The sequence below is a fragment of the Electrophorus electricus genome, chromosome 12 (assembly GCF_041902795.1).
Source record: "Electrophorus electricus isolate QZ-2024a chromosome 12, ASM4190279v1, whole genome shotgun sequence".
NCBI classification, from domain to species: Eukaryota; Metazoa; Chordata; class Actinopteri; order Gymnotiformes; family Gymnotidae; genus Electrophorus; species Electrophorus electricus.
Genome location: NC_137508.1, coordinates 20,906,197 through 20,921,464, shown reverse-complemented (window position 1 = coordinate 20,921,464; position 15,268 = coordinate 20,906,197). Strand labels below are relative to the sequence as shown.

General features: G+C 44.2%; 1 protein-coding gene across 2 annotated transcripts in view; it reads right to left on the bottom strand.

Moving 5' to 3' along the window:
- The window catches only part of slc8a3 (solute carrier family 8 member 3), a 58,003-nt gene extending 43,458 nt beyond the window's left edge, over window positions 1-14,545 (bottom strand). For both annotated transcript variants that reach the window (XM_027005779.3, XM_035531389.2), the window contains exon 1: window positions 13,814-14,545. The gene's annotated coding sequence lies outside the window, so the exon portion shown is untranslated. The remainder of the gene's footprint in view (window positions 1-13,813) is intronic.
- Between the last annotated feature and the right edge of the window lie 723 nt (window positions 14,546-15,268).

The window sequence follows — 15,268 nt, the reverse complement described above, 5'->3', positions numbered from 1 at the left end:
CTCCCCCCCTTCACTCTACTAGGATAATCAGACTCATTATTAGTTAAATGAGTGTGTCTGGGGAGTGCCTACAAGGAACATTGGCACCTTTATTACAGTACAGCTCAGTAGCTCGAAATGCAGTGCACTGTGCCCTTTTTGATAGTACAAAAAGCAGGTGTGTTGTACAGGTCATTGAGAACATGCTAGGTTGCCCACTCCTCTAAGGTCGGTCAGGAAGACATAGCCCGCGTAGTCTGACCTAATATGCCGGTGGGCGGGTAAGGGCGCTGGACTAGATGGGGCAGGGGCAGCAGGGTGGAGCTCACCTGGTAGCTGCTGGTAAGACTTCAATTCCCAAGGAGCACACATACTGTCATACTGCTAAACATGTCACTCTGTCACTAAGTCACTCTGAATAAGAGGATCAGTAAAGATTTTAGAGTTAAATGCATGCTGAAATATGAAGCTTTTAATGTACCGAGAACCTAAAGTCTTACACCTTATAAACCTATTCAAAACCAAAAAGGTTTTAAACTTCCTAAGATTACATAATAAGTAAACCCCTCTGATTCTGATCTCAATGTACCCTTTTAAAAACAACAACCACAACCACAACAACAAAAACAATAAAAAGAATTTAATATAATTTCACCTGGGCATGAATAAAAGCATAACAATGTAGCTGAATCATGCACCCTTCCCCCAAAATCCTGCAAAATGTTTTTGATTTCTAATGCATGTTGATGCTAAACATAGTTCTAATAACACACACACGCTTTCACACGCACAGAGGTACACACTCCTACAGAGCTGAGAGTAAACAAGCCCAGCACAGAAACAGAAGGCCTAATGCGGTCTAATGAGAGAAAAACGACTTTGGAAAGCCGAAGACTGCAGCCGAAGGCAGAGAACATCCGTCTAGCCCAACCTCCTTCTCCTCCTCTGCTCCTCTGCTCTCCATGTCTCCACCACTCTCTCCATATGTCTCTCTCCATCTCACTCTCCTTCCTGTTTGTCCTTGTCTTTTTTGTATCAAAGCATTAAAGGGTTGAGGAAAAGAGGAGAGAGAGCCAGGGAGCAAGCAAAGGAAGACAAGAGAACAGCAAAAACCACTAACCCCAGGCCTCATCTCTCTCTCTCTCTCTCTCTCTCTCTCTCTCTCTCTCTCTCTCTCTCTCCCTGTTGGCAGTCCTGGATGGAAGATGTTCAGACTCACTTAAGTGTCTCACAGCGTGTTATAGAGAGTGATTCACTGTTGTTAGTGTGCTGGCAAACCAACACACCTCTGGACACACACAGTTCCGTAGGACAATTGAGGATTGTAAGGATAATCTGGATGGAACTATTCAGCAGGAGAATTGCCAAAATTCTCCACAAGCGAACAGCAACCTAAATCCAGCACATGTGTAAACCAACGTTTCCCTAGTACATACGCAACACAAATCCCTTTCTAAAAGCTGGGAGTAGGACATGTTTCTGTGCTTTAATGACACTGGTTGCCATTATTAAATGCACAGCAGAGGCTGGAGGAGATACATGAGGGGGATGAAATCACTCTGTGAGGAGAGTTAATCTCACAGAAACAGCAGCGATGGTGAAGAAGGCCCCACTGAGGTTACGAGGCGAGAGCTTCAGGGCAAAATGCCAGATTGTGATTTCACTAACATCCAGACTGAGGAAATTAAATAAGATACACCTGATGGCTACAGCTTGTCATGCCATTTTTATTGAACTGAGCTTCTTTTCATAACTCAGACAGGAAAGGAATCTAACTGCAACATTTTAGTCACCCAAAACCCATAAACAAATGTAATATTCTGTGCCACAGCGAACTGAGAGACAGGAGACAGTTATGTAACATGTGAGCGCGACGAATGGGGCGGCGGAGCTCGGTGGCATCTTAGGACTCCTCATTCCTTATACAATCACACAGTTACTGCTGAGTCATACAATTACTGAGTGTCATTACCACACCACTGCAAGTCAGTACTGCAAACCAGCCCCTAAATTCATCCACCTAGAAGAAGCACTACCATACCTCTCCACCTGACCTGTGAATCAGAAAACATGACAGCTGATTGGACAGGTATACAGGAGACCAGCAGACACTTATGAAGTTGACATGTGTCTTGTATGGCAGGGAAACCACAGTAGGAAATTACTTAACATGAGTGTCTTGAGGATTTTAATTTGTTTTAAGAAAAACGGACCCTCACACAAGCAAGCAAATCACTGGGGCAAGAGGCTTCCTTCCTTCTATCTCATACTTTTATTTTGGAGAGACAGAACAGAGGGAACTAATATCACTGTGGGCTTTGGGGGGGGGGGGTCAGGAGTTGAGCCAATGCACGTTGCACATTTCAAAAGCATCTGGCATCACTGATCCCCTTTTATCGGTAGCAGCCAGTGATGAGACACACAAATCACATTTATAGCTTCAATACATAAATGTTATCCACATAAATATTTACATACGCCATAGCCAAGATTGAAATCTGTAGGGGGAAAAAAAAAGAGGATTTTCATAAAAGAGAAATGGTGGGATTCCTTTAGTTTAAGCCATCAGAATTGAGCCACTGCAATAAACCCAGGCTTCAACTGATGATGTTAAGCAGGGTTATCCCCCATTTCAGCTAACCGGCTGGGCATGCGCCTGGGGAAAGCAAACGAATGAACACCGTACATCAGTGCAGACAGCAAAGGCACTGAAACCCCTTACATGTAGCGCACCAGACAGCAGTCCCAGTACCCTCACACCACCACCAAACACGACCCCTCAATGAGAAAAAAACAGCACTCTGGTATGCAACGCTTCAAAGCATTCAAATATTGCGTACTGATTAATATTTAAATATGTCCCATTTAAATTTGTCTATGACCATGCTTGCTGTGTATATTTCATCTCACTCTTGAATTTCTGTGAACCAGAACCAGATGAATTGCAATGCGTTTGTATTGCTACAGTTTGTGACTGCAATATAAACACTGTGTTGAACACTTAATATAGCACTTAACGGCCTGCGTTGTTTGGGCCAAAATGTTTCTAGATCACACTGTGCTTTGGCAAAACACCCACTGAACACTCATTATTGTCATTTGGTTGGTCATATCTCAGGGCTCACAATGCAAAAGAATGCCATGATTTGTTAGGTGTTTATTGTATGGCAGAGTCAACTACATGAAGTTAGATGCAGTATTGCAGTCTTATGTGATACTGGAATTGCAGAGGGCAATTAACAAATGGTACACAGCACATATAATAATTTAATAATAGCAAAAAAGTATTTCATCGTTCATTTTAATGATCTATTTACCAACCTGCACCTTCTAATAGCACCTTCTCAAGTATTTTAATAAAGAGCCTCAATGTCAATGAGTTTATTTTAGCCCTGACTGATGCTGGGCACTGTGTACAGCTGAGAGAGAAGATCTGACTATTTTAAAAGTGTAACTTTAATTTGCAATGCTGTCCTGTGGCTCTCAGCCATAAAATGCTCATCAGAGCTGTTGCTCATGAGCGGCTGGTTGCTGAGGTATTTCTCCCTCCAGTCTGATTTTTCTGCTTGGGGAGTCTGGGCCTGTTGCCGTAGTAACAGAGCTGAGCGTGAGGGGCATGATTTTTTTTTTTTTTACATGAGACTCAGGACTCACTCTCATAAAAATACACATGCAGCAACAGCAGGAGGTGTGTGTGTGTGTGTGTGTGTGTGTGTGTGTGTGTGTGTGTGTGTGTGTTTAATTTGAGTACTATCGAACCATATCAGATCTTTCAGTGAAAGAACTTTTATAAACATATCCTTCATCATAACATGTAAAAAATTATTTGAGCAATCATTATAAACATGTAATTAGATAAGGTGGCACTGGTAGTAAATGTCCCTTTTTCCTGGCTGTTGCAGTTGGAATTCAGCCTCAGATTTAGGGTTTGGGCTAAAATGCATCATTAGTGGAGATTCTGCACTGAAAATCTATTTTCGTCTTGAAGTGTTCTGTAATCCTACACCAAACCGCACACTCCACATTTTAGTGCTTTTCCTGCTCCCAGCACACCTGACTCTACTCATAAGCTAATGACCAGTCACTTCATGAGTTTAAAATGGCTGCGTTAGAGCAGGGAATATACTGTGCTGTTGGGGGACACCAGAATGGGGCCTGGCAACACTACCCTATATATACATGTGATGCTTCTCAAATCTGTAAAGTCTGTAATGGAGTATAGACCCACACTATTCACCACACACATGACTTCCTCTTTCCTATTCTTGCGGCACAGAGCCACAAAGCTCAGCATGACACTCAACCGTATTCGGCCAGACTGGCACGTTAAACAGAATACGGCAGTGCTACTATTCATCCCATCCATAGTCTGGCCATTTGTCTGGTCTTTTTTGTTTTTTGCACAATGTTCTCCCAAATTGTGGGGGTGCCACAAGCAATATAATCACATTGGTCGGTTGGTTGGTCACTCGCCACTTTCCCCTTCCACTGGCAACTGTAGACCAATCAAAAAACGGCAGGCAAAGTCAAACGAAAGGACAGGTGAAAGATCCATTAGTAGTTAATGGAATAGAATTGTTTTGGCTTTTTAAAAAGGTGACAACCCTTTCCCAGTGCTGTTGTTATTTATCCCAACTGCAGTGCTGTTACATATCCCAACCATAGTGTGACTGTTACTTGTCTCACTCATATTGTTATTGCTACTAATCTCAACCACAGAGATATTGCTGCATATCCCAACTATTGCTACTTAAACAAATTGTAGAGCTTCTAATACTTATCCCAATCGTAGAGCTTCTAATACTTATCCCAATTGTCGTGCTATTGCTATTTATCCCAACCCTGCTCATAAGCATCCACACGCAGACTAGCAATGGCAGACTTGTCTTGGGCAGAAATAACCACTCAGGTGGCGATGTGCCAGCATAACGATATGCCTCTACTGTGATGCGTATTTGACACAGATCTGGTCGAGACTCGCTGCGTCCAAAGCCACCAGCTGAGCTAACAAATGGGCTTTGCACAGAGCCGGCTGCCACGCTGCTGAAGGGAACTAAAGTGATGCAGCTTCCTGCCTTTCTCATTAGCATACCATGAGAGGAGGGGCAGAGGCAGACAGTGGAGAGGCCAGAGGAGTACATGCATATGCATATTCATCAAGACATCACCAATCAGAGACCCATAATGTACTCACAGACATTTCGACCGTGTGTGCGGTCTGAGCTGACCAATCACTGATGTTCCTAAGGTCTGAGTGACCACACAGGTGTTCACACAGCCAATCTCCAGTGGGCTGAGCAATCTCTTCTGATGCCACTATGTTCAGGAGTGTCTTCTAATGCCAGTGTGTTCAATAAACTCTGTTAATGGTTACACTGAAAAGAAGGAGGAATGAGGTTCTATTGAACATATTAGACCATTTTAACTTAGAGTTGTTGATGGTAAACAAGTCTACAAGGCTCTTAAGAGAAGGGCGAGTCAGGCAGGACAGAAAGGGTCCCACGCAAGTGTGTAAGCGATAGTTCTTTATTAACACAATGAGTAGACAACTGGACAAACTAACAAATTAGCAAATAAACAAAACATATGCTAACAGAACCTCAGTAGGTGAGACGAACAAAATTGAAAGTGAATAAACCGCAAACACAAGCAGATTAACAATAGAAAAACTCATGAGGTGAATGACAGGGGAGAAAGACCGACATCGGGAGATACAAAACACAGGGCTTTAATACGTGGGGCAGCTTAACAAGGGATGACTAAACAGGTGAAAGTAATTAAGGACAGGGAACTAAACAAGGAGGTGGAATCAGGGAAAAACGAAAGCAAAGAATCACATGGAAACACGTCGCCACGGGAACCGCAATCCACAATTTGATTTAGGAATGCAATAATTTTTTTTTTCAGTGTAATAAAGTTTGTGATAAAATAATCTTGACACATTCTTTATAACTGAAATGTCCGACCGATCACACAGCTGCCATAAGTTATCAACCTGCCATAGGCAAAGTATGAGGACGGCCGTGCGAGTGGTTCTGTTCCGGACAGAAGGCCGCCAAGACACAGCCTGTTCCTCTGCCAGGATGAGATTCTCTCAAACAGAATCCATTATTCATGGACCCACCTGTGGGTGGGGTCTTCTATGGTGTATTCCTATTAAAGAGATCCTGCCTTATATGCCTATGAAAGGGAAGTCATGCAGGTGCTGGAGGTTGACCGTCAGTGGTAGCTCAGTGGTTAAGGTGCTTGACTTGTAATTGGAAAGTTGTGGGTTCAAGCCCCACCACTGAGTTGCCATTGTTGGGCCCCTCAGCAAGACCCTTAATGCTCAAGTCATAGTCGTAAGTGGCTTTGGATAAAAGCATTGGCTAAATTTAGTAATTTCAGTCACGGTCAATAACATTGGAGTGGAATTTGTTAGGTTTTTTTTAAATATTCATACTTTTGACTTAATGTTTTTCAAATTTGGGAGACCTTGAGTTTTTTAATCCACCACAGTTAAAAAAGGATTGATCTGATTACATCTTTCTAACAACTACATACTTCGAGAGTTCATAAGCTGCGCATATTTTCAGTATATATGAATACAATATAAATCACCAAATAAGTACATTTTCCTTTCCATAATTATAATGAAATAAGCATAGATGTTCAGACTGGCAGTCAGAGTGTGGAACAGAAGTTCTGTAATTCGTCACTCCATATCACCAGTAGAGATCATGCCTTCAGCTAACAGCATCTGGAGTTCATCCTACTGGATGTCTGGACATTCGAGAACTGGACCTTATGGGGCGCTGGGCTATCAAAGGTCTCGAATCACATCTGCACGTCACTGTGGCATGTCTGGTAACAGAGATAATGGTTGAAGAGTGAGAGCTGGTGGGTGTCGACAAGTTCAGATGGTGCTGGTCTGATCCTCACCAGTAGCCGAAGAGCTGATGTGAATGGCTGCTGGGTTAATGGATGGGTAGAAGTTCCTGTTCACTTGTGGCAAAGGCAAACATTTTGCCACAAAGACCAGAGGCAGTTGAATAAAAGAGGAGAAGAACAGAGAAGATACCATGAAGACAGAATTGAATGTGTGTGTGTGTGTGTGTGTGTGTGTGTGTGTGTGTGTGGCATTAGCCAGGAGGGAGGAGCTTAAGCTTTCCTCCAAACTTCACTTGTTACATAACTCCATTTATCACAAAAGACACCAATTCAAGGCAGCAACTCCTCCCACTCAAATGCTCTCTTTCTTCTCACTCACACACACACTTGCACTCATACACACCCAAGGACAGAAATAATCCATCTCTCTTACACACACCCGTACATGCACGTACATCTATCAGTGGGTAATTCCAATGAGGATTTTCCCTGTATTGTGCAGAAAAATACCCATCAAAATCTCCATCTGACTTTCCCATGCCTCCGAGCAGCAGGGGACCTCTGGGATGTGTGTGTGTGTGTGTGTGTGTGTGTGGGCCTGTGTGGATCCAGAACCCAAGTAAGACCTTATCCATTATTACAAACACACCCAAGGGATGCTTGAGATGACACACGGGGTAAGCCGCACACTCAGACAAGCATGTTAACACATTAACACATCCACACACACATTCTTATATCTTCCAACTTCAGCATGAAATCAACGTCACCATTAATAAGTAATGCACTAAAAATAGTTCAGTGGAAAGGAGAGAGATAAACACACACACACACACATTTCCTGCCAAGTGAGCTACTCATGCTAGACTAAAGGAGGGTACCCACAAAAACGCAAACAGTACAATACAAACACACACACACATACCCACAGTGCTAGCACACCCTTACTAGTGCATATTCTGGTGTATTTTGCGATCTTTGGATGAACACGTTCTCCCAGAATTCCTCCATCTCAAAACCAGACGTACACTCTTTCCCTACCTGACTCTTATTTCCTTTTCTCCCCCTCTCTCTCGCTCTCTTTTCCCTTTCTCTTCTCTCTCCCTCTTTCACTTTCTCCCTCTTCCTCTACCTCATCTTTCCCTCTCTCCCTCCCATTCTCCCTCTCTCTCGTCATCCACAAGCTCTGCTCACCACCGTGCTCAGCCTCTCCGCAGTCTTTAAAAAGCAAGGAAAAATTTCTACAAACCTCTACACACTTCTTCCCTCAGTTACTCCTCTTTACCCAGCACACTGTGCTGTAAAGGGGTGACCAGTGCTTACCTGATGAATATAATGCTCAGATGAGTGAGGGTGTATTATGAAATATCAGCGCTTGAGAAGTCTGTCAAGTGAATCGGGCGGACGCTAATCAGAGACAATGAGAATGACTCAGTACGCCTTCAGCATTGTAAACACTCTCGTTTTACTGCTTTACTGTTGCTGTTATTACTGCCAGTCAGAAATGCTGTTTTTCTGGCCTTCCTGTATTGACTGTAAATGCACAACCCCCTAAGTGCAGGTGTGTGATGAGCCCACTAATCCCTGACGCGAACCGTCTACAGCAGTTTTACGCTGCTAAAACAGAGTCCGTCATCACATCCTCCGTCTCCGTCCCGTTCGTCTCTGCGTCTTCTCGGACCAAGAACAAGCTGCAGCGACTGGTGTGAAGTGCAGAGAAAACCACTGGCTCTCGGCTTCCCGCCCTCAAAGACCTCTACACAGCCAGAACAAGGAAGATCATGGTGGACCCCGCACACCCTGGGCACGCTTTCTTCCAGTGCTTTCCATCGCAGTGGAGAGCAAGAAAGAGAGAGAGCCCTAAAGGCTCAGACCTGCCACCACATCCAGCTTCTTTCCCCAGACCATCTACCTCCTAAACAAGGACTCTGCTCAAATCCTTCTGATTTAACAACTGTTATGCACTTTAGTGCATGTACTATAATGTAAGCAACCACTGAATACACCATAACAATCCTTCTGAATAAGATTCTTCCTACTAGAGTCAGCGCACATATGCAATTTAATTCACTGCAGTATAAACACTCTATAAAAAATGTTTACATTCACATTTATATGTATATTGCCATTAATTTCTCTTATCTCATGCACACTGTATATATGCACCCCAGTACTTGGCCTTATCTGTACATATCTCACATTGCATATTCTTTACGTGCTGTTGTTTGCATTATGTTTATATATCGCTTATGTACAGTATAGCTTATATATAGTTCTGTATGTACAGGTTACATATACTGTATATGTAGTTTATATTTAGTTTATAAATTGTTTATTTAAAGTTTGTCTTTCTCTTTATCCTACTGTACTTAATCCCGTGTCAACACCTGCACCAAGAGAAATTCCTTGCACATTTTGTACTTGGCGAATAAAAGATTCTGATTCTGATTCTAACCACTGGTCCTAGACCAGCGCCTTAATGAAGATCTGAGATCAGCCCAAGACCTCGGACTCCATGCAGTTCATGACCTGATCCTGGCCCTGTGGTGGTGCAGACGCCGGGGTAGCATTGGGTAAGGCGAGGATCAAGCCACACAGCTGCCATACTGTATAAACCACGCTGGCGTCACTTCAAATTGTCCCCTACAAGGAGTCCAACCATAAACCAGGAAGGGCATCGTTCGCACTGGGGCCAGACGACCCACTTGCAGGCTAAGTGTTTGGGGTGAAGGGGCCGATGAAATGGACGTGGAACGCCCAAACACCCAGATCTGAGAGCCGTGTGGCCCCCCACCCATTTCCAGGCCTCCGCAGGCCTCCATCAGAATGGAAGACTGCCCCTGCAGCTCCTACAAGTTCTACAGCAGCAACCCTACAGAAGATGATCCATTGAAAATGTGGCACACCTTTGCCTCGTACACGAGGACCCTCATGCCGTCCTTGCCGAGGACCCCCCTGAGACGCTCAGCAGAGATCCTGAAGTCGGCCCATCACTCCGCCTGGACGTGACGGCTGGAGTCAAAACCCAGCAATCGTCTCCTCTGACGGCGCACGGCATCGGAAGAGGCGAACACCAGCCATAAAGATTCGTGACCGCCTGCCTCCACGATAACAAGAACCCGTTTGATCTGGTTTGATTAAAGTGGATGTTAGGCTTGTTTTTGATGGGACCGTTAAGTTTGCCCCTTCAGTGTCAGACAACAATATCACACTCAAGGCGACCGTCTAAGGCAACACACCTAACTCCTGCTTAAATCACAGGATCTGTAAACCATTCAGACCTCCACAGACCTCATCCCCCAAGGCACCCTCAGAGTCTGCAGACCGACATGCTTAATTCTGCTTCTCCTTTGGAAGACCCAATTGAGAAAACTGCAGCTCCGTTAAAGCTGTGTGGCTAGTTGGAGTTATCCTAGATCTCATAACATACACTGGGGTCCTCATACACAACAGTGCACACACTGCAGTGCTGCATTTAAGAGTGACCACACACAAATCTTAGGTCTCTCGTTGCTGGTTTGCTGTCACTGAAAAATGGGGCAGAGCAAACCAATAACTCAAAGCTAAAATTCAAAATGGATGTGAAGAAAATCATCTGACCTCAATTACCTACCTCTGACTTGGAGTATTTTCCGATTTATGTTGATCTCTTACTCTAATTTTATATTAAATGTGACCTGTGCACAACCCATTCCTTTTTACTCTTTGTGACAGTTTTATTCTTAGGTCCGTCACCAAGTGTGTTGCAATTTTTATTCTGTGCATCAGTGTTTGGCATGTCTATGACAAGACAGTATTTCTAACCGGAGTGGGTGATGCTGCAAAAACATTTTAAAGACATTTTACTTAAAGACATTTTTTATGATGCCCAGTCATTTTCGGAAGATTGCAAATAAATGGGCAACTGCACAACAGTATTGTGGTATTTTTAAAAAGATACAATCTTTTTCAGTGTTTTGGAAACACTGAAAAAGATTGTAAAACAATGAAAAAGATTGTATCTTTTTAAAAATACCACAATACTCTTGTGCAGTTGCCCATTTATTTGCAATCTTCAAAAAATGACTGGGCATCATAAAAAAGTCTTTAAGTATCATGTTTTTGCATAACATGATACTTAAATATATATATATATAAAAGAAGGAATCAGAAGGAAAGAGCAAAACAAGGGGTAAAAATAAATCAGTAAAAACATGAAAAACGTGGGTATTGTGGGTTAATGTGCAGTCAGATATTTGTTACTATGCTGTTTATATTTGAATGTGTGACAAGACTGTTGTTTGTTTACATTCTCTCTGTAATTGGTTTTTAATTAAATATGTGGTTGATCGGTGTTCTGGAAATACTGACGCTACTCCTGATATGCTAAGAAAAACACATTGTGACAATTTTTCATGATCCTGATAACATATCAGCTATTTATTACGACAGCCTGCGTCCATTGTGTAGTCATTAGAATTTGTTTTGATTGGCTGGATTTTTTTTGTTTAATTGGGACTGGATGCGATTAGTGCTTATGGCCAACCGCACTGGATTCTCGTATGAAGGAGTGTACACCTGTCCCTCACTCACCCTCAAACTGCTTATACCTTACCCTAATCCAGCCTGTATAAAGGCAAAAACTTTGGGTCATTTTTCCTCATATCTGTTATGATATTTATATTCATACTAAATGTTCCCAGTTTATCAGTGCAAGTTTTAATAGTCAAGTATGGACTGAATTTCGCAAAATGGGAAAAAACACTGGATTAATCAGAAAACATTCCCTAGTAGACCGTGCTGTGCAATGTCATTAGTGCTAGGAATAACCAAGCCCAGTCATTTATAACAAAACCTATTAGATATCTACCTCAGGCCATTTAAATGACAGGTCTTCTGACCAATAGGAAATGTAGCAAGGAAAGCTGGTTATTACTTGACAATACCAGTCTGGTTCCAACAGGCTCACTTTGGACAGTGTGAAATATCTCTCTCTCTCTCTCTCTCTCTCTCTCTCTCTCTCTCTCTCTCTCTCTCTCTCTCTTATTCCTCTCTCTCTCTCGGTGTCTGGCTACTATTAGTCTATTATAACAGGCTGCAGTAAGTGTTGTGAAGAAAACTGTGCATTGCCGAATTCTCAGCCAATGTTGATTCAACTCTGCCTGAACTGTAGCTAATGTTAGAGTGGCTCGTCTTAGTGAATCTGTATCCAAAAGCTAGGAACCACAACTGGCCTTGGGTCTAATTTTGTCCAATTTGACTTTGGAACATTGGCCTTGCACCCAATCACTCATGCTCTCTCTCTCATGCATGCTCATGAGTGCAAGCTAATTAACATGATAATGACGCCTTCGTAAGGAGCTCCACGCTGGTATTGCTGGGAAGCGGGGCCATGCGTCCTGCGGCCGTGGCGTATGCAGGAGGCAGGAAGATGCAGCATGCATCGGAAGCAGGTACGAAAGTCGTCCCGTATCATATGGCGGCAAAGGCAAATAACGCGCACCCAACCGGGCGCTCTGGCCGCAGACCCAGATGCATCTTGTACTGTATAGCCATAAAGTCAGACAGGAGAGGCTTTATTGGTGCCCGGGTGCTGGTTAGGTGTTTCTTGGCTGGCTATATGCATGTGTGACTTAAAACGGGGTGGGGGTGGGTGTCTGAGCCATGGGGTAACAGGAGCAGAGTGCTGGGGGGGGGGGGGGGCGCAGCCTGCTTCCCCTGTGATTCGCTGCACTATTTCAGGAAGAACCCATTCAGGGCGACACTTGAGAGGGTCATAAACAGACATGACAGAGTATGAAGGGACTTAGTTGGGGGAGGATGGTAAGGTTCTGGCAGGGAGGGCTGGTGTCAGCTGCTCGGGATTGATCACATTTCTCACCGAACATTGCTGACCCTGACTACCTGCACGCACACACACAAGCACAACTCATGCACAGACTGACTATTGTAAATCACAGAAATGCCAGACCAAAGAAGCCTGGTGTCAGAGGTGACGAATAGGCATAAACCATACAGCCCATTGATTCCTGCTGCCCATAATATGTAGCCAGCAGTTAAACATGAGCTAAAGGTATGCCATACTTGACCATCCACTTAAGCTTAAATTAGAAAGATTGTTTGACACATTGTTCAACCATATAGCAGATCTATTAAAGTCCCTCGAGATCGCCCTATCTTGTGTGTTGACATCTTTTGAAATAAATGCCGCGTCCACGTCTTCCTACTCTGTGTGCAAGGGGTCTCGGGAGCATTTGCGTGTACTGAGGTGTGAATGATAGATATGCGAACTCTCAGCACCTGGCGCTCCGCTTCGTCAACGGCCTGCTCAACTCGGAAAAGGAGATGTGTTAAGACGCTTAAAATGGGTGATAGCACGAGTGTTATGGCAAAAGCTCTTACACACAGCACTGAAAGAAGCGCACGCTCTCGGCTTAAAACCCGGAGAGGGAAAGAAGCGTTTTTACGCATATACCCAGCGCGGCATTGGCAACCGCATACTGATCATTAATTATCTCATCTCGCTCCTCGGATGATGGATTGTCGGCAAGACTTAAACAACTTACAAGTTTCACCAACCTGCATTATTACGGATCGATAATAGATCTAAATAGACTGTTGCGGTTTTAATTACAATAAAATAACGACTACTTATATTAGACTGCTGGTATTCCCCCATCAATATCACAATTTCTAAATGAACAATGATAACCCTAATCACATATTTCGGTTACGTTAGCCCGTGGTTGATTATCAGAACGGCCGTGACGCAAATTAGGTGTCATTCTCGCTCGTCAGTGATTTCCGACGCCGATGATGTTCAATTTAGCACGCAGAATGTCTACCATCTAAAACACTGCGGCTCAGTGGGTAAATCACATATCGAGTATCAGTGAGACACCACCAGCCGCCTCAACTGGAGCACATTACGCTGACTAACCAATATCAACCTAGAGGCGCTCTGAATATAAGTCACGTAGCCTACCTGGATTTGTGTACTGAACAATCCCTCGGACAATCTGGCAACCCCCCGCCCCCCCCCAGAAGAGAATTGTTTCTTTGAATGCCTGGAGAATTTCTTCGCGTGTTGGTCGCTGTCCGTTGAGAAATACTCCAGGGCCGCTCTCGCCTTCCTCACGCACACGGATGCCGAGTCCCGTGCCTGCCCAGCTTCCAGCGGATCGATGGAATTGGTGAAATGACGCTTCTTTCCCTTGCTCGCACAGCCGCGCGAGCCCCGCCGTGTCCCCGCGCAGTCTGATGGATGGACCTGTTACCGGTTTGTCAGCGCCCACGACAAGACGCGCGCTCAGATCGAAGCGTCGTTGAAAACCGGAGCTTTGGCGTCCACGCAAACGGCTCTTCCGCGAAGCCGGAGCGACAGCGGCAGCGCTCGCGCCCCCTCCTCCGTCGTCTCACGTTATAGCGCCGGAACGGAGCCGGTGTTTTCGCGCCGAATAGGCCGATTTTCATGTAACGATAAAGCCTCTCAGTTCTATACACCATAACATCACTAACATAATTATGCCATTTTTATCCAATTTTGTAAAGAATAATAAGTCTTTCAAACATCTGAGATTCATCCGCAAAACCACAACAGCGTTTTTCCTCCGTAATGATGTTGCTTCTAATTTTCAGTTCATGTGATTAGTGTAGAATTTCCGCTTGTGGCAGAGATATTGAATATCCGTTCCCCAAACCATCACAGTATCGAATACAGACCATACATGATAAGTTAGAACAGCCTCTGGATTCCTGCTTCTCCCTCCGCCTCCGTTTTCCAAATTTCACCATTAACGCACACCCTCGTTCGGCGCGCGCGTGCGCGCGCACACACACACACACACACACACACACACACACACACACACACACACACACACACACGTACACGCACACGCTTGCCTACGTCATCCCAACCGGGATTGAAACCCAGCACCACAATTCATGAACATGTAATATTAAGATACCGAGAAGGCGCGGGTGAGAAACGAGCGGTCGGATGCGCCATGGCTGCGCTTGGCTGAAATAGCTCGCATTAAAACGCTGTGGCTTGGTTGTTTGATGCTAGGATTCGGTCTGCGGGATTTCCCTGACTTACGTCTTTAATAAGCACCATTAACTGATTTCAAAACGCGCAGATAACCAATCAGTGATTCCGCCATACTGTGCATTATGGGCAATACCGTTAATACATTACATTCAACTAGTTTCATTGTGGCTACAGTCATTTCTATGGCAGTTATTAGATATGTGTAGTCCAAAGTTATTTAAATCTTCTGATATCAAAATCAACCAAACTGAAATCACTACTTTTCTAATCCTAGACAGGAAAAGCCCCTGAGCCCACATGTGAATATGGAACGTTTGCAAGCGTGCCTGACAGTGAGACTGATCAAATCCTCACACCTCGCTGCTCTGCTCTGTGACCGCTTTACAT